We start from the raw sequence: 20,219 nt of genomic DNA on the forward strand, positions 1-20,219 counted from the left end.
GCACATATATAAGCAGTGGGTTGTGGTGATGGGAAGAGGAGTATAGTGCAGGGTGATGCCCATAGAAATCTTTTCCACTAGGACACAATTTATTGTCAACGAGAGTAGTCAGAATTTAGAGCAGGCGCAATCTCATAAAAGGTATGAGCGATAGAGAAGTGAAGTGCATTTCTGAGACAAGGAAGTCTATAATACCTGGAGAGAGCTAACCATTAGCATTCAAGGACAGCTGCGTCCACATTTTTGCGCCTTTTTAGCCAGTCACCTGAGCCGGAAAGTGACTAATCACTCTGGAGCTGCAGGAAATTACATCACACTAACCAGCAAAACCTCAACGCCAATCTACAGCAGTCACACTACCCATTCACTTTATCTCATCACATTCAATTCAGATGCAAAACCAGAATTCGGTTTACATATATTTTCCAATAACACTATAGATTCAGCAACCTGAGAGGAAAAAAGCACTGAGAAACTGCTACAAGAAACACTTGGGGTATTGCAAATAGAAATAGAACTATGACTTCATATCTCAAAAAAGTGGCAGCTGTAGTGTTTTTATGAAATACAGATATACAAACACGCAGAGAGGGAGACTAACAGCATTTTGTAGTTGTCAGGTGTGATATTCTGTTTGTTGAGGCATAGTTTGTATTATCTTTGTGCGCTGACTGTGTTGTGTGTGTATGTTTGCACGGGCGAGAGGAGGACTGAGAGAGCCAGAAAGAAGCTTGAGACAGGTGGTATAGGTCACATTGAGTTTAAGTCTGTATTATGCTTTTGTGTGGATATAACAGATGAGTTGTAGATAGGTGTAGCCCCATATATATCATTCATATCATCTGATCTATGGTATTAAAGACTTCTATCGTCTAATGAAATCTCACTGTGAATTGAACTGGGGGATTTATTATCTGTGCAACAAAGAGAATCAATGATCCTCAGATGTCTCCTGCTTTTATAGGAAATGATCTCCAACACACACACGCACATGATCAAACGCACATACACACACATACTCTTTGACAAATGGCTTTCATCTTCCTGGTTCTCATCTCACAGTTGTACATCAACTCTCTCATATCTTCACCATTTTACATGGTTCTCTCTCTCTTTCTGACTGTGTGTGCGCACTAGACAAAGTGACTTAATGTCATGAAGTCATTAGGATGTAAAGAGAAGAGGCAGAGATGTGAAAGGTGTTCGCAGTATCTTTCTTACACCCAAACACACATGCACACTCACATGCACTAATATGGAGGCGGCTGACGATCTGACAGCAGTGATCCATCAAGCGTCTGAAAGGGAAATCTCTGAAGAAAAACAGAAAGAGGAAAGCTGGTGGAACGGCACAGAAAAGTGCATTGTGCATTGTTATGCAGTTGCTATGATGTTCTGGGTGGTTGCTAGGGCATTGCTAGGGTGTTCTGTGGTTGCTAGGGTGTTTTGGGTGGCTGCCATGGCATTGCTAGTGTGTTTTTGGTGGTTGCTATGGTGGTGGGTAATTTCCAGGGCATTGCTAGGGTGTTCTGTGGTTGCTATCTATCCATCTGTCTATCCATCTATCTATCCATCCATCCATCCATCCATCGAAAGAAGCAAATAATTTGATTTCAATTATGGTTGGTTTTGCTAAGTTATGAGATTTTAATAACGGTTGGTTTTGTTCCTCTACAAGATTTCAATAACGGCTGTTTTTTCAATGACAGTTAAGTTCAAAATGATTAAAACTGTTTTCTATGATGATCGGTTTTGTTTGGTTATGAGATCTCAGTGATGGTCGGTTTTGGTCAATTGTGAGATCTCAATGATGGTCGTTTTATTTATATATATATATTTCAAGGACAGTTGGTTTTGTTTCGTTACGAGATGTCAATGACAGTCGGTTTTGTTCCTTTGCGAGATCTTAATGGCGGTTGGTTTTGTTGGGTTATGAGATTTCAATGACGGTCGGTTTTATTCGGTTATGACATCTCCATGACGGTTGGTTTTGCTAAATTATGAGATTCGGTTAGGATATTTCAAAGACATTTGGTTTTGTTTCGTTACGAGATTTCAATGATGGGCGGTTTTGTTCAGTTATGAGATTTCTATGATGGACGGTTTTGTTCGGTTAAGAGATATCAATGATGGTCAATTTTGTTCATTTGCGAGATCTCAATGATGGTCGGTTTTGTTCCTTTACGAGATTTCAATGACGGTCAGTTTTGTTCCTTTGTGAGATCTCAATGATGGTTGGTTTTGCTGGGTTATGAGATTCGTTATTTGATTTCAATTATGGTTGGTTTTGCTAAGTTATGAGATTTTAATAACGGTCGGTTTTATACGGTTATGACATCTCAATGATGGTTGGTTTTGCTAATTTCATGAGATTTCAATGCCGGTTGGTTTTGTTCCTCTACAAGATTTCAATAACAGCTGTTTTTTCAATGACAGTTGAGTTCAAAATGATTCAAACTGTTGGTTTTGTTAAGTTACGAGATTTCTATGATGATCGGTTTTGTTCGGTAAGGAGATCTCAGTGATGGTCGGTTTTGTTCAATTGCAAGATCTCAATGATGGTCGGTTTTGTTTTTTTGTTTTTTACGATATTTTAAAGATATTTGGTTTTGTTTCGTTACAGGTTTAAATATTTTAGTTTGTTTGTTTATTTTATTAAATCAGTCAGACTTGAGACTTTTTGACTCCACAGGGTGAATTCATATTTCAGAAGAGTCTTATTTATCTGACCCAGCAGTGACCCTCTCAGCACTGCACACTCAGACTCCCTGCATCGATCCATCTAGGCATCTGATTATCCATCCAACCATGCCTTCATATTCATGTCCATTTCTCTATTTATTCAGTCGTCCATCATCTTTCCATCCGCCATCCAATTTGTCTGCCTCTAGTATATGTCTGTCTGTGTCTGCCTTTCTGTATGAATCTTTTTGAGGTCATTCTCATAATTCTCCTCATTTCCTGTTCTTCTGTTTCTGAGTTCACTTTCTCAGAGCAGTGAATCAGCAGAATATAAACTCTGATCCTTAAGCACTGGAATACACTCGATATTCTGTATAATATGATCCTTATATCTGTCAGTCCACATCTTGCATTTTATGTTTTACCTGCAGGTTTGTTTATCTGTCATAGTGAGGACTTTGCATTGATTTTTTTAATGATTAATGATATTTTCTAACCCCCTAAACCAGAGGTCTCCAAACTCGGTCCTGGAGGGCCGCTGTCCTGCAGAGTTTAGCTCCAACCAGCTCCAACACACCTGCTTAAAAGTTTCTTATGCCTAGTGAGACCTTGATTAGCTGGTTCAGGTGTGTTTAATTGGGGTTGGAGCTAAACTTTGCAGGCCGGTGGCCCTCCAGGACCAAGTTTGGAGACCTCTGCCCTAAACCTTCTAAAGAAATATTTCTGCATTTTTATAATGCCATAAAGTAGGGGTGTAACGATTCACTCGTTTTCTCAATGCATCGATTACAAATCCTGACGATGCATATGCATCGATCTTGAAACATGTTTTTTGAATCGTGAATCGTTAATTTCGGTCGATAATCGATGTAAAATCCTAAGAATCGTATTAATCGCGATTCTATGGCGATTCAGTGTTTTAACATATATATAAGCATTAATTTACTACATGCGCGAATTGATGGGCGTTGATGGGCGCGTCATTTGTGCCCTCACAGCTCTCCTTCACACAGACACGCTGCACTCTTTACCGCCTTTCACTGAATTGCGCTTGCGCTCTGTCCATAGCTCTCATTGAGAAGCCCACGTTTGAGCTCTCCTCAGGATGGCCACTGCTATTCACATGAGTAGATGACAGCTCTCTATTGAGATAGCAGTAGTCCTCCTGAGTCAAACCGATCAAGCCATTATTAAAGCTGCCAAGTCATTGCGTGGTCACTACTGTTGAAATAAAACGCTTTCATTTCGTGGAAACGTCACCGTTATTTTCTATAAGATAAAATACTTAAGTTTTACGGAAGTGGGTCATACCATTGACATTACCTGAGCAGTTGAAGTAAAACCCCGCTTATTCAAGGGTGCGCATTTATTGCATGGACGGAGCAAACACATAATGTAAGTGTCTCATATGCACAGTTCCAATGAATGATAAATGAAATTTAACTTAATGTTGTTAAACTGAATGTGCGAAGGAAACTGCTGAAATAACTACAACATTAACAACACTGAAATAACAGCGCATGGATTATCTATCAGTCAGATGCACATAAAAGTTGTGTTCGTTACTGTAGAAACCCAGCGCGTTTTCTTTCAGAATCATCATAAGGAAAATTATCAGTATAAAGAGAACAAAGAGGGCTTTTATAACTATTCCGAAAAAGAAAAGTTAGTTTAGGATTAGTTGGGAAAGTGCATATTCTAAGGTAGTCTCTCCATGTAAGCATTAGTATGTTTAATGTACCTGGAACACTTTAATAAGGTTGTGTAGCCATTAACACTATCCTGCACTATAGTTAACATGAACTAACAATACTTTTTTAACAAGCCTTTTAAAATTTTGGCTTATGTAAATTTCTACAAATGCCAATTTTTAGGCTATTAAAATAAAGTTATGTAGCATCATTATAACTAACATGAACCAACATTAACAATGGACAAAAGGGTTTTTTGCCCTTATTCTCTGACCTCCTGAAGGCCACTGTGTAATTCGCACCCTGACTAAGACACATTGGGGAAGCATTTCAATAACCCTATGAATGCATATAAAAATGCAGAATCGAATTTAATTAATCAAATCGCATCAAATGTTAATGTGAATCGTTTCGTTTCGAATCGAATCCTTCTGAATTTTCAAAAATCATTCTTGAATCGAATCAAACACCTATGAATCGTGAATCGAATCAATTCACTGTCTACCCAAAGATTCACAGCCCTACCATAAAGACATTGTTTTCTGTTTATTAAACTTTTCCTCAATGGGATAGCTGGCTTGTTCCCACAGTGCAAGTGTTTTTGGGTTGTACTATCCTTGTGAGAGTATTTGGTCCCAACAATGTAGGCAAAACCTGACCCACTCTCATAAAAGTCCTATAAATTCAGTAGAGTTGCATGATTCTTCAAATGAGAATTTTTTTGTTTCAAATAGAGATCACGATTCTCCCACGATTCTGAAGACAACTAAATAAAATAACTTGTAATATAAAATAATTGTTAATTGCTGCAGTCTATTTAAAAATGTTTAATTAATTTGAATGAATTAAGTAAAAAAAATAGGTTTGAATGAATGATTCAGTGATTCACTCACTCATAAATACTTGTTTCATTACTGGAAGAATCAACATTTTCTGAACGAATCTCTTGAATGAATGATTCAATGACAAATACATTTTTAGAAGTCACTTAATACCACCCAGTGGCGTAATGATGTAATTGATACAATCGTTAATTGTTCAAAAGGTGATTTGCTCTATTTTGTTCGCTTCCATTGACATCAGTGTTTATATACGAACTATAGACTTTTCTGCCAGTACTTCTGTGATGATTTGAATTATTGTAAGACAGAAATAATGATACTGTGTGGTTGAAAAGACTGTTTGTGAAGTTATTTCATACCTATACATGACAACTCCTCCCTCTGGGTCAGCAGCGGCGCATATCTGAATGTTCCTGAATCACTGTCATTTAGGAGTAAGATCGTGTGGGTGTTTGAATCAAGATTGCGATCTATTAACAATTAATTGTGCAGCTCTAAAACTCAGCATAGTATTCATTGCTCACGGTAAAAAAAATATTCAGTGAAATTTACAGTAAACAAAACCTGCCAGTTGTGGTGGCCAGAAATATACTGTAAAAAAACATGGTAACAACATTTTAGGTTTTACAGATATACCTTAAATTTACAGTAAAAAAAAAAATGTATTTCATTAACTGATATAATGTTAATATACCAACCTATACTAATATCTGTTTTGTACCTTTGTAATACACTGACAACCACCAAAGACAGGTGACGATGAGAAAGTCCAGCAGTTTTTCCACAAGCTGAGAAGGTAAATACTAATATATAAAAGGTGCGCAGTGTCATTCTCACAGATACTAAACGCCATCTTTGTAACATACATGACACTAAAGTAATGCAATAAACATTAATTTAACATTAGCTGTAACATAAAACCCTCATGTACTGACCTGATTAGTCACTGTGATTTTGCCAAGTAAGACATGTTCCTGGTCAATTTACATTTTTTCACCGTAGGTTCACTTCACTTGTTTGTTTTTTTTTCACATCTAATACCTATATAGTAAGAAAACTTACTGTTAACCAATTAACAGGTTTTTACTGTCACATTTTTACAGTCTTTTAATGATAATCTTTTACAGTGCTGTCTAGAATGTAATCTTCAACCGGTCTTGCTTCATAAGCTTAAGTTGTGAGGTCTGTGATGTCACTGAATTTCAAAACACTTTAATGAATAAAACTGTCTGCTGCATTAATAAATAACCATATGCAAAATGATCAAAATAATCAATTAGTTGAACAATTCAAGCCTTTTTCGCCTAAATTAACCATTGTTGACCAGCTTCGCAAGCTAGGATTTCCTGGTGAACAGCATGTCTATGCGGGCACACCATCTAGACCAGCCCTACACCATACATTTTTCAGCAGGGATGGTGAAATATCAGGATGGGTAGCATAATGTTAAATGCTCTCTGTGAGCATCTCTCTCTTCTACACGATCTGTCCTCCTTCATCAGAACCTGCTGTTCCTGCACAGCTACAAGCTAACTGCTAACGAACTGTTTATATAATGCTGCTGCTGCAGGGATATACACTGAAAGAGAGAGGCACAACTGTTTGGTTTGGAAAGGAAAGGAAAGGAAAGGAAAGGAAAGGAAAGGAAAGGAAAGGAAAGGAAAGGAAAGGAAAGGAAAGGAAATAGATTATGATATGGTAGGAAAGAAGGAAAGGAAAGGACATTTTATGATAAGATAGATTATGAAAGGAAGGGAAAGGAAATATTATGATAGATTAGGAAAGGAAAGGAAAGGAAAGGAAAGGAAAGGAAAGGAAAGGAAAGGAAAGGAAACAAGTTTTTGGATAAAAGTGTCAAGGTAGGAAGGGAAGCCATTGTAAACAGTTCTCTTAAGGCAGATTCAGGCCTTTCTTTGACTTGAGGAGAGGAAAAGATAACTCAGAGAAAGAGACTAATATGAATAATCAGACAAAAGTATTGAAGAGGCCGTCTTTGATGTATTGGTGCTGGCATTGATGACAAATAGAATGCTTTGGTGACAAAGAAAATGCATGCTACTTTTGAAGTAAACTCTCTCTCACTCAGCGTTGCCAGGGTCGCGGTTTTCCCGCACAATTGGGCTATTTTGAAAATGCAGTCGCAGGAAAAATTACAGAGTCATGGGTTGCGTTTTTTTGAGCTACTTATATATAATGTACCATGGCCACCAAATGTTTATCTGTAGACAAAGACAAATGAAAATACATTTTTTTTACTAATGTGTGTTGATCCTTGGAATGAATATCTGGAAACCTAAAGACCGCTGAAAGATCGAGTGAAGGTGAGACGGTATGACGGGCAAGTTTGATGTCACTTCACAACATTCCGGTTGGGAATTTTAAGGCAGGTAATCGAGTTTGGCATTGTAGATTAATTGCACATTGATGTTTGTGTGTAGACAACACAAGAGTATGTAAAGAGTATGTAGGCTATTAACTGTCTTGACTGAAACCAGAAAATATAATTATAAAAGTGTTAATAGACATAGCATTTTAGTCTCCATTTTTCTAGGACCTGGCAACCCTGCTCTCACTTAATGTCACACACACACAAACAGAGACACAGAGAGAGAGAGAGAGAATACACCAGCGTGAGAGAGGCAGATAGATAAATGCTGTAGAGCAGTGTAAAGTGTCCTTCATGTGTGCGCATGAATATGCATAGAGAAGTGTGCGCTCTGGATGGAGAGCACCAGAGCTCTTCAGCTGTTTGTGTGAGAGTGTGTATGCATGTGTTGTCATTATTGCACTGTAAAATCAATCTCTCTTGTGTTGTGTCACTGCATTAGCCGCTGTGAGATGTGTGCTTAAGTTTATGCAAGGGAGAAAAAGAGGTTGAAAAATAAATGGCCCACAAAGTACCTTGAGCTCCATAAATAAATGGATATAGCCTACACATCTGTCTTTCATTGGAGGGAGAGAGGTGTTTGTGTCTGTGTGTTTGTGTGCAATAACCGTTTCTAGATTGGAATGCTTTTCTCTGACCCATTCATGTGTATCCAGTCAGCCATTGTCAAATTGACAGCTGTTTAATTGACTACAAAAGGTCAACATCTAGTCCTGTCTTCAAAACACCAGAACACACGACCACTGCACACATTGTCAGACTCTAAGAGAAGCATAGGAAAGAAAAATAGCAAATGAGAATTCTTTAAATATGAAGTGTAGAATTGATGCATCAGCAAACAGAAATACAAAAATAATGTTTCCAGAACTCCGCTGACTAGTCTGGCAAGCAAATACACCCGCCTCAAACTTATGCCATTGGTTGGGTCAGTGTTGCTATAGCTATGCAAAAGGGAGGCAACTCAATTACACAGCCTCGTAAGATTCCTCATTTTTGCTTAAATCCCAGAATCCATTGCAGTCAGCTCAGTAAATCTTACATGGCAGACAAAGCAAGATTTTTATTAGAAATTCTTACAATGCATTCAATAAGAAAAACAACATGCAGGCACCAAACTCTTTTGAAATCAGTTGTGAGTTGAGCACTATTACCACACAAAGTGTCTGCCGATGTAGAGCGTTCAGAATCGCTTTATAATGTTCCATATCTGTATGCTGCAGTCACATTAGCGAAATTTTTCCAAAATTTTGAAGACAAAAAAGGGTCCATTTTCTGTTATGAACAGTGTAGCGATATATGAAACACAGCTCACACAGAAGTCACTTTTGAACCAAGCAGCTTTCTGTTGGTCAACGCAGCAAATCCATGTGAGCAGCTTGAACCCGTTGAACCCTAATAATGTGGACTCCTACTGAAATGACTGTATTTATAACAGTAAATATGACTGTACCTTTAGAAAGCAACTGCCTATGTAGGCAGCTCGCTGTGAACAGACCCTGCATGTGAGCCATTCATCTCATTTATTTCGGTTTTTAAGGAACTTTACAGCAAACATTGGAGACAAAGTCGATACTTAAATGAAACATAACTCGGAACGCCATTAGAGCAACCTCTAAGAGACAAAATGTTCCACTTTGTGTGCTGAAGGATGTGGAACAGGACTGTGCATACAAAAGCTTGGTAAAGATTTTCTGCCCTGCATCTTTCATCTCAGGTCAGTCAATTACCTTGTACATTAGTCTTCAAACATTCCAGTATGTGTGTGTGTGAGAGAGAGTGTGAATATTTACCTTTTCTGTCTGTGTTGATCCCAGGTCAATTAGCTGCTCATTTCCAGGTGTTTATCTGCGTGTCTTTAAGTTTTAGAGGTGTTTGTTAATCCAGACTGAGGTGTTTATCCCTTATAAAGGTAGAGAAGTGTCCACGAGTGTTTGTGTGTCTATCCCGTGTCCATGCGCACACTTCAAACATGAGGATTCAACTTGAGTCAGACTCTCAATTTCACTCATATCTCCTCCAGTTTGGTTTGTGGAAAACACAGGGATATGCTCTTCCCTTGTTAAAATGTTCCTGCTGTGAAACATTTTGGCCTTGGGGCCTTCCAGCAGTTTCACATTTCCACTGAAATCATTTTAAGATTCTCACCATATTCTTCCACTTTTGAGTCTTTCCAGCTGTTCTGCCATCTATTTTCCAGGATCCTGCTGTTTTTATCTTCCTCTCATCTTCTTTTCCTGCTCCTTTTCATCCACCTGCGATGTTCATGTGCTCATTTTCCCATTCAACACCTCCTCATCTTGCTCTCTCATTCTGTCAGTCTGTTTATTCTTTATTCCAGATGTGCACCTTGTTTGTGTTCTCCTCCAAATTGCTCTGATTGTTGTTTTCATGTATTCGCCTCTTCAGTTGTTTGTTCCATTCGTCTTTCAGTGTCGGATTCCAGTGAGCTGCCAGTTCTGAGGCCTTTATGTCTCACGGCAAAACAACGTCCCAAGCACAGAGCAAAACGGGGTGGTGGGAGTGAGGAATGACTGAATGGGATGGGGGGGGATGAGTAAGGAATAAGAGAAGAAAAAACATTCATTTTGATTAATTTGTTGTCATTGTGAATACACACATACACAGAGATACTCATTGAAAATAAATATGATAAAGACAGAAACCAAGAGGGCAATTTAATTGTTAAGAGTTGTGTTTAATCTGATGTTTCTTCTAAAATTCCTTCGAATAAATACAAATGAGACAATTGTTATTGTCATACAATAAGAGCATAGAGCATACAAAATAATGTGGAAATAATTGAACTAAATAAATTAAATTAATAAATAAAATTATATTTAAATTAAGTAAATAATTTTGCTGAGAAATGTTTGAAATCATATTGAAAGTCTTTTGGTATCTTGGGAAATTTAACAGTTTTAACAAGACATTCTTGAGATCTCTTCTGATATGAATGTGAGATTACTGATGTCTTTCTCAGGAGAAAAATCTAAGCAGCAGGAGACCTCAATAAACAAATGAGATGTTAACAATATCTCATTTGGAATTTTTCTTTCCAGTGAAGAGAGATAATAATTAATAACATGCTTCTTCCGATGTCATCGAGGGCTGCCACTCAAAAGCATGGGGTCCATACTAAATGGGGCCCCCCGTCCCCTCGCCCAATGATTAGGACCCCTGATGATCAACCCCCCTCCCTCACCATATCCCCCATATCACAGGGGCCAAAACACCACCCTCCCAGCCCAGGACACCAGCCCTGATGTCATCTCTCCATTTTGCACTTATGAAAAAATTCCTCTAGACTGCATCTCTCCTCTTGTTAGGTCATCTCTGTCTCTCACTGTTTTCCGTGTTTTCTCACCTCGTCCGATTGCAAAAAACATTGATTCCTTTTGGATATGTCACCAGAGTGGTTTCCTGTCCTTTTGTCTCTCACCTTCTCTCTCTCTGCCCCATCTGTCACACACACACACACACACACACACATCTCTAGTTATTTTTGTGTCCTCTTCAGCTTGTCATTCATCTTGAGCGTGTCTCAGACAGCACAGAGACAGCATTCAAATTAAACACCTCCTGCGTGTGAGTGTGTGTGCATGTGTGTGTGTGTGTGCGCGCGCATCAGGAGAATCACAGATGCAGACAGAATGTTTTTTAATCTGTGGGTGCGGTGACAGTGTGTGCTGTTTGTGTGTGAGACTGACTACTAGTTAATGTGCGTGTGTGTGTGTGCGTGTGTGTGTGTGTGTGTGTGTGTGTGTGAGAGAGAGAGAGAGAAGAGTTAAGCAGCTGTATTATATGGTGTCAGGCATGTCACCATGCAGACTGACAAGCATCATCTCTCTGCCTCATCATCCATTTCCTTGTTTTTATATTTGTTATCAGTCTTTTTTATTCTTTACTCTCAATATCCATTTTACATCCATCATTTAAATGACACACACACACACACAAACGCATCTGCACAAACCTGCTTTTCCAGCATTTCCAGTTAGGTAGTCCTGCAGGAAAAGGCGATCCGACTCCTGGCTTCCTCAAAAGCGAAACAAGACCCTCTTTCTCTCTCTTTCGGACACCGGTCTTCTTCCCTCCCTCTCTTGATTTCTCTCTCTCCGTCTAACACTCCCTCGTTCTCACCAGCTGTGAGCCGCTGAATCTCTTCAGAGGACAAACTCCTCTTTTTTCATCCCTCTTTCTTTCTCTCCTGCCACAGCTGATTGAAATTTAAGTCATTTTTAATCCTGTCGGTCAGGTATCCAGAGAACGACAGAACAGAAAAAGAAAAATTAGAGCACAAAAAGGAAAAAATGACAGATCTTTTGTTGTGCTGGATATTTTTAGCAGTTCCCCTTCATACTTCTGTTATTTGTTTCTAGTTCAGTTTTTCCTCTGGTTTCTACTCATTGTTTTTGTTATTATTCTTCTCCTTCTTTGCAAGCAGTTGAGATGTTTGCGCGAACCAACGAGCGACTAGGAGCGAGTGTCGACTACATGCACTGATACAGGGAGAGAGAGAGAGAGAGAGAGAGAGTGAGTGAGGGAGGGGGCTAAAAGAAACAGAGAGAGAGAGAGAGATGGACAGCCTCCAGCAGTATTGGCTGAGTGTGATGGTCGGGGTAGCGAGGGAGTGATAGAGGAAGAGATGATAGAGAAGCAGAAGGAAGAGCTAAGTATGGAGAAATGGATGGAAGAGAGTGATACGGAGAGGGAGGCGATAAAGATGTACATCAAACGCAGAGAGGATTGATATCAAATTTACAGCTGCCTGCTGTTAATAAGATTGAAATTTTCAGTCCTAAACACTCCTACAGTGTTTAACACTGTACATATACAAGATATAATGATGTTTTCCTGCTAATATTGCAGATTACTTTGTGTTTGAATGAACGTGTCTATTATTTATGTGTTTGTTTTGCCTATATTGTTAAGATCCAAATGTCCCTGCAAAGATGGTAAAGCTTGAAATCACCTGCATAAAATGGTCTCCATGAGGAAAACAGCTTAATAAATATACTAAATGAGGTCTTTTTGTAATTTCTGTTTTTGTGAGGGTTCGATTTAGAGGATAGGAAATACCATTAGCTCAGTCTAAAAACAATCGAAGTCAGTGGAAAGTCTCCATCATGAAAAACAAACTTGTGATATTTGTGTATGTCTGTGAAATAGAAGGAAGGAGACTGATATGGAAGATGTGTGTAGTGTGTATAAGGGGAGGGGGGGAGGGGGGTTATTAGGCCACAAAGATGGCAATATTCGAAATTCCTGTCCTTGTGGGGAGATTTTTTGGTCTTCGTGAGGAAAACAGCTTATAAATCATATTTTATGCTGTTTTTTTGAAAATGTTTTCTGTGAGGGTTGTGTTTGTGCAGTATAAAAATCATTATGTCAATGAAAAGTCCCTATAAAACATGAAAACGTGTTCTTGTATATACAGTATGGTTTATGAGGACACAAATGTGTATAATGGCATAGGTATTACATGGTTATAAACATGTAATCTAACATGGGTATAAACATGGTTTATGAGGAAACTTGCTGTGTTCTCATTAACCATATAGCTTTAAAAAACATACTAAACAGTGTTTTGTTTGTTTGTTTGTTTTTTTATTCAAAAAATGCAGAAAGTTTTCTGTGATGGGTAGGTTTAGGGGTAGGGTTAGTGTAAGGTGATAGAATATACAGTTTGTATAGAGTCCCTGTAAACCACATACTCAAGTGTGTGTGTGTGTGTGTGTGTGTGTGTGTGTGTAATTTATCCAGCTGTACCATCATTGGGCACCTCTCTCTATTTCTGCCTGCTATATTTGTCTTGTCTTATTAGTTATTATAGGAATAGATGAGTTATGAACAGCCTTCGAATTTACCCAGTTAAGGCAAACACATACAGAGTAATGAGAGAGAGAGAGAGAGAGAGAGAGAGAGAGAGAGAGAGAGAGAAAGAGAGAGAGAGATGAATATGGAATGGCGTTATCTTAAGAGAGAGTTTTAGATTTTCATTGGTGTCATTTTTCATTTTAAAAAGCATTTCACAATATATTTTGGCTGGTTTATTTCCATAATGATATTGAGAAAGGTGGTCACGATCTAGCATACACAAACCAATACCACACCACACTCAAACACAAAGACACCACACTAAAAACAGACTCACACATTAACAACACATCAACACTCCAGACTAATAATAAATATACAGCAACCATGCATACATCCTAAAAAAGCAGTTTGTTTAAGCATGCATTTGTGTGCTTGTTGTGTATGAGGTTTATTAGAAATGAAGACTATTCAGATGTGACATAGCTCATTTGTTCAGTTGATTAGAGGCTGCAGTGGTGTGTAACACTACTGAAAAACCAGCACTCCTTCCTCATCTCTTTCCTCATTGTTATACTTGACTTGTAGTGGGCAGGTGGATTAATCTGATGAATAATCTAGATGACGTGAGATTATCTGCATTAGCCAACAAACTGTGTCTAATGAACAGAAGAGTCACTCTGTTTTTCAGTTTTTTTTTTATTAAATTTCGAGTAAATATTGTAAATGTTCAGCATTGTTTTTCAACATATTTGTGTAGGTCTGAAGTGATAAAATGGTTAAAAATCAACAAAACTCAATTAATTAGGAAGTAAATAACAACAGTGTTCAAAACTTGCCTTGTGTCTTGTTACTTGCTTTACCCTGATTCACGATGGTAAGCTTATAATAATGATTTATAAGCTGTTAGTTGAATTCTGGGAGAAATGTCAGTTTTACGTCATTCATCTTCGTGATTTCAGTAAAGAGGTTTCGTTACATTAAGTGTTTTGAAACTTCAATAGTTCACGTGACTTTGGCAGTTTGATACGCACTCCGAACCACTGATTCGAAACAAAAGATTTGTAAAGCTTCGAAGCTTAATGAAGCAGTGTTTTGAAATTGCCCATCACTAGATATTGTTAAATAAAGTCGTTATTTTGTTTGTTTGTTTTTTTTGCGCATAAAAAGTATTCTTGTCGCTTCATAACATTAAGGTTGAACCATTGTTGTCATATGAGCTGTTTTAAATATGTCTTTAGTACCTTTCTGGTCATTGAAAGTGTTATTTGTCTTGCTAGCAATGCAGGTCTCACTAAGCCATCGGATTTTATGGAAAAATATCTTAATTTGTGTTCTGAAGATGAATGAAGGTCTTACGGGTGTGGAACGACATGAGGGTGAGTAATAAATGACAGAATTTTCATTTTTGGGTGAACTAACCCTTTAACACAATGGACTGTTCAAAAAATCAAAACAACAGTGGAAGAAAGCTGCATACATTATTCAGGGATATTTGGATACGGATATTGGAAAAATGTAAATATGTCTTCTAGGGATGCACTGATGCATCAATATTAAAACTCTTATTTTGTGTGTGTGTATAAAAAGGTTAAATTATACACACTAAAAATAAAATCTATAAATGTTTTAAACGCTACATATGAATTTAGGTATGACAACTTTAAAAGGTAAAGGACAAAAAATGCAAATTCATTTCAAAATATGTTAAAGATTACATTTAACAGTGTTAATAAATTAGAAGTATTTGAAAAATGAACTTTCAGTGACCATTAGATTTTTTTAAAATGTACAAATAGTCAGAAATGTGTGTATACAATTAAATCTAGTATTGGCCAACATTTATAAAGTAATTTTTAAAAAAATCCCAAATTATTTCTTTGTTATCTACTGCAAAGACATTTATACATTTGTAAAAGTGGCTTAAGTGTCCTAATGCTGTTGCATCCGCTCTATCGGTTTTGCATTAGGCCATTGAAAAACCCATATTAGTCAACCACTATTTATTTTCACACTGTGCAGAAGGGCCTCCTCCCCCACCCTGTCTGTCTGTGTGAGAGAGCAATGTGTGTTTTGTGTTCCTCTATATTTAGTTCCTCCCCCAATCTCACACACGTTTAGTCATAGCACATTCACACCATTGCCATAACACATACGAATCAAAAACGAAGACAATTAATCACAGAGACACTGTCACGCTCACCATCAAACTCTTCCTTGTTTTGTCTCGTGCTCACAAAATCAGTTCAGCACCACGGACAGCGTGTGGTATAAACACTGCGTTTGCTTTGCACTGAAACTTTCTGCAGTACGTCTTGAAAGGAATGTTGTCTGTTTGCCATCTCTGCTAATATACTTTTGCAGTTTAGTATGAAAAGAGAGAGAGAGACAGATGGATAGATGGAACGATGGATTACTTGACAGGCCCCTATTCATGCACTAATGGCTGAACATTTAGAAAGAATGTGTATATGTGTTTTGTTAGTGATATTTATTTTTTTTTCAAGAACTGTGTTTGTTCTTGAACAGATGTCAATTACGCTGACAGGACTATACTTTACTTTGTCACGCCACACTAGACAGACAAATAAAGGCCTTTCATTAAATTTCTCTTTTCTTTTTTTTTTTGCATGGAATTGTGTGCATTCGTGGTAATTTGTTTGTTTGTGTGTGTTGCTCTTTGTGCAAATAAAGAGATTGTGGACAGTCACAGACCTGTTTGAAATAGACACACTTTGCCACAGGGCTGTTTGAAAGTTTGAAGTGTTTATCTAACATTTAGCGAGAGAGCAAGAGAAAGAGAGAGAGTGTTGGTTTGAGAAGAGGTCAGATCTGTCTTTGATGGTTTTCTATTTGTTATTTCTCTCTCTAATACCAGTTGGTTTTTGGCATTAGTTCCTAAACACCGAACAGATGGACAGCTGGAAATAATGGACTTCAGCAAGTTGTGAGATATCATTGGCATTTCTTAATTCTCTGTTGATTATAACATATGCTCAAGTTTTCTTCCTAATTATTAAAATTCGTCTTGTTTGCTATACATACATGAAGTTTACACTGAAGATTCCATTACATACTGTACACTCAAGGGATAGTTCAACAAAAAGATTTGTTATATCGTAAAAGTAATCCCAACCTGGTCTCATGGAAAGACGTACCTGTGGGAACGTTTTCGCGAGTCGCAAAAATACGTACCAATACGTACATATCACTGCAGTTTCCAACTGCAACACTAGAGGCAGTAAAACAGCAAGCACTTTTAATCGTTTTCGTACACAGTTAAGATTACAGAGTCAGATTATGGATTAATAAAGACTTGTTGTCACGTCTCCTTGCACAATATTATGTTATGATTTCAAAACGCTTTTTACCAAAGTACATGATTTGTAAACACATATATTTTGGACTTTGCATCGCTTAACCAGCTCCATATGTTTCGCTTTTCTGACATAACAAGCTTGCTCGGTAGCTCAGCTGATACGGAGTTGGACTTGGGTACGGATCCCGGGAAAACAAGTCACGGTAAAAGTTCTTTCTTTCACGGTTTTGATCTCTCAAAGATGAGAGATCAAAACAAGCTAAAACGGCACGATTGCGGATGCTTTTTATGTCACATTTGCTTAAAGGGTTAGTTCACCCAAAAATGAAAATAATGTCATTAATTACTCACCCTCATGCCATTCCACACCCGTAAGACCTTTGTTGATCTTCAGAACACAAATTAAGATATTTCTGTTGAAATCCGATGGCTCAGTGAGGCCTCCATAGCCAGCAATGACATTTCCTCTCTCAAGATCCATTAATGTACTAAAAACATATTTAAATCAGTTTATGTGAGTACAGTGGTTAAATATTAATATTATAAAGCGACGAGAATATTTTTGGTGCGCCAAAAAAAACAAAATAACGACTTATATAATGATGGCCGATTTCAAAATACTGCTTCAGGAAGCTTCGGAGCATAATGAATCAGCGTGTCGAATCAGCAGTTCGGAGCGCCAAAGTCACGTGATTTCAGCAGTTTGGCAGTTTGACACGCGATCCAAATCATGATTCGATATGCTGATTCATTATGCTCCAAAGCTTCCTGAAGCAGTATTTTGAAATCGGCCATAACTATATAAGTCGCTATTTTGAACAAACTAATGAAGTTTGTTCTCGCATGTTTTTGAGCTACAGTGTTTACCATTTTTGATAAGCAGTATGTGTTGATCAATGTTTACCTGCTCAGTACTCAGGACTTCAAAAGTAATCAAATATGAAATGATTTGTTGTGTAGTCTTTAATGGATGGACAAGAATGATGATAAAAATGATGTTCTGAAGATGAACAGACTTTTTTGGGTTTGGAATGACATGAGGGTAAGTAAATTAGGACAGAATTTAAATTTTTGGAAGAACTATCCCTTTAGATTATATAAATGTTCAACAGTTGTAGAATAATAAGTTGAGTCGAACCAAACTGAATTGAAACAATGTTGAAGTCGTCAAACTGAGTCAAACCAAACAGAACTGAATTGCAATCAATCAATGATCAGGAAAAAGTCAAATTGAGTTGAGTCGAGTCAAACCAAACTGAACCCAATTGAATCAAGGAGCTGGAATAATGAGTCAAATTAAGTCGAGGTAAATCAAACTGAATTGAATCAATGATCAGGAATAATGAGTTGAATCAAACTAAATTGAATTGAATGGATTAGAATGGAATCAAGGAGTAGAAATAATGAAGACCAAGAAGCATAGAGAAATGAGAGACTTCTCTATATATCAAAAGACTGGCATGATTAAAAAGAAAACCATTTGAGAGAAATGGAGAGATATGACCGCTGTGAAGGCCGATCTGTTAAATGAGGCCAAAAAAAGCAAAGACAGAGACTGAATTTGGCCCTGTGCTTCACAAGTGAACGACACCCAAATTAGAGCAACAATGAGAAAGCAAGAAATTGGAGAAAAGAAACCAAACTCTTCTCCTCTCCAACATACATGTTCAAGACCAGTGACATTCATTTTCCCAGTCCTTCATCATAACTGTTCATCACTCATCACATTAGATCCACGCAGGAGAAGAATAGGAGGGAAAGCTACATTAAATCCTCCATTAACTCTTCAGCTTCCATTGGAATCCTCTGGAGAAATCCCCTATTTTCTCTCAAGTTTTGCTGGGTAATTGGGTTTTGATCCCTCTGTAGAACACAATGTGTGACGTTACGTATGTGAGTTGAGGGCATCCCTGTGTGTGTGTGTGTGTGTGTGTGTGTGCAGGCATATTGGCAACATAGAGGCAAAGTGTCAGTCAGCGTAGTCAACTCTGAAAGGAATTGAATTCAGATCTAACATCATTGCTTTTTCTGCAAGATCCCTTTTGTATTCTTACTTTGACATATCATCTTCTGTCTCTCCTGTAGTCCCTTCGCACTTTCTAGATCTCTTTCTGTGTGTCACATAAAACACACACAAACCCCCATCTCTCTTTTTTGTACTTGTTTCTCTCTGTCATACGACACACGCATTCCTGTCTCATGCCCCATTGCATGCACTAAAACAGTGTTTATTGGTGCAGTGAGCGGTGAGCACTGCTGTTTTGATAGCTGCAGTCTAGGGGCCCATTCCAGTGCAGGAGCTCTGTTATGGCCTGAACTGCAGCTGTCTCAAAATGCTAATGCATTTATAGCAGCCATCAGGAAAGAACCGAGTGCTTTCAGACAATACAGATTACAATGCAAACTTCCCACGGCCTGTGAGAGTACTAAAAAGCACTGTCACTGAAGTGGACAATTATGATGCTTTGTTCTTTGTTAGCATCTAAAATGATGTTCTGCATTGCGTTTGTTTGTTTGTTGTCATAAGTGGTGCTTGCTAAGGAAAATATATAATATATATATAATATAACTGTTATTGCTCATATTCAGGATTATATGGATGATAAAACAGGATGAAAAAACTCATAGACTTAAAGGTAGGGTAGGCAATTTGTTTTATTAACACTTTTTGTTATACTGCTTCACATCTCTTCACAAACTCTCTTCACATCCTGATAGCAATCAATGATAGAAGTGGTCTAAATATTAAAACGTATACATATATGGGTAACACTTTATTTTGATAGCCCCTTTTGAGCATTCTGTTGACTATAAGTAACTTTGCAACTACATCAACTAACATAGAGTATTAGTAGACTGTCTGTTGACTATCTGCTAACTCTTTGTTGTGATGCTTCCCCAACAGACATTCTACTTACTATAAGTAACTTTGCGATGTCCTACCTGCCTGTCAACATATGTATTTCCATACCTCCGTGCACCCTGCTCAGGCAGACGTCACACGTCATCAGCACGTTCCATAAGGCTGTGCAGAGTTGTAGACAGACAGCCACACTGCAAACAAACAGCAGCCGCCTTTTACAGTTCCTTCTGAACCAAAACAATGAGCTTATGCTGCGTTCAAGGCATGTTGTAACTGTAATTACGAGATAGCAACCCGTGACCTTCTACCCAGAGCTGTTCACGTCCTCGGACTCAGATTTATGCGTTTCAATGTCAACACTATCAACACCGAAATGAATCTGCAGCAGTCAGGTGGTACAACTACAGCTCTGTAAGTTGTTTACGTTCATTATTATTGTAATGATATGTGCTTTGAGACATGAGGTAATTTAAAACCGTCTCTCGTCATGTGACGCTTTGAAGAATCTGCTGTGTGCGTTCATGTCTTTTAGAGGAGGCGTGGCTTTGAAGAGTGGGATCTTATGCTTTCAAAGCTAGCATTAGCCACTACGAAATTGCCTACTCTACCTTTAAATTTT

The 20,219-nt window shown here is 37.9% G+C and overlaps 2 protein-coding genes across 4 annotated transcripts in view; one reads left to right on the forward strand and one right to left on the reverse strand.

The window, feature by feature from the left end:
* The window catches only part of LOC127516208 (leucine-rich repeat and fibronectin type-III domain-containing protein 4), a 29,708-nt gene extending 17,592 nt beyond the window's left edge, over positions 1 to 12,116 (reverse strand). Inside the window, exons 1-3 of one of the 3 annotated variants that reach the window (XM_051900591.1) lie at positions 11,575 to 12,115; positions 10,966 to 11,060; positions 9,392 to 10,132 (exon numbers count right to left, since the gene is read on the reverse strand). The gene's annotated coding sequence lies outside the window, so the exon portion shown is untranslated. Of the gene's footprint in view, positions 1 to 9,391; positions 10,133 to 10,965; positions 11,061 to 11,574 lie in introns of all 3 variants that reach the window. The other 2 variants (XM_051900590.1, XM_051900592.1) reach the window with 2 other exon arrangements.
* pcxb (pyruvate carboxylase b) overlaps positions 1 to 20,219 on the forward strand; it is a 203,665-nt gene that overhangs the window by 135,892 nt on the left and 47,554 nt on the right. The window lies entirely within an intron of this gene.

Source organism: Ctenopharyngodon idella, chromosome 7, assembly GCF_019924925.1.
Source record: "Ctenopharyngodon idella isolate HZGC_01 chromosome 7, HZGC01, whole genome shotgun sequence".
Lineage (NCBI taxonomy): Eukaryota > Metazoa > Chordata > Actinopteri > Cypriniformes > Xenocyprididae > Ctenopharyngodon > Ctenopharyngodon idella.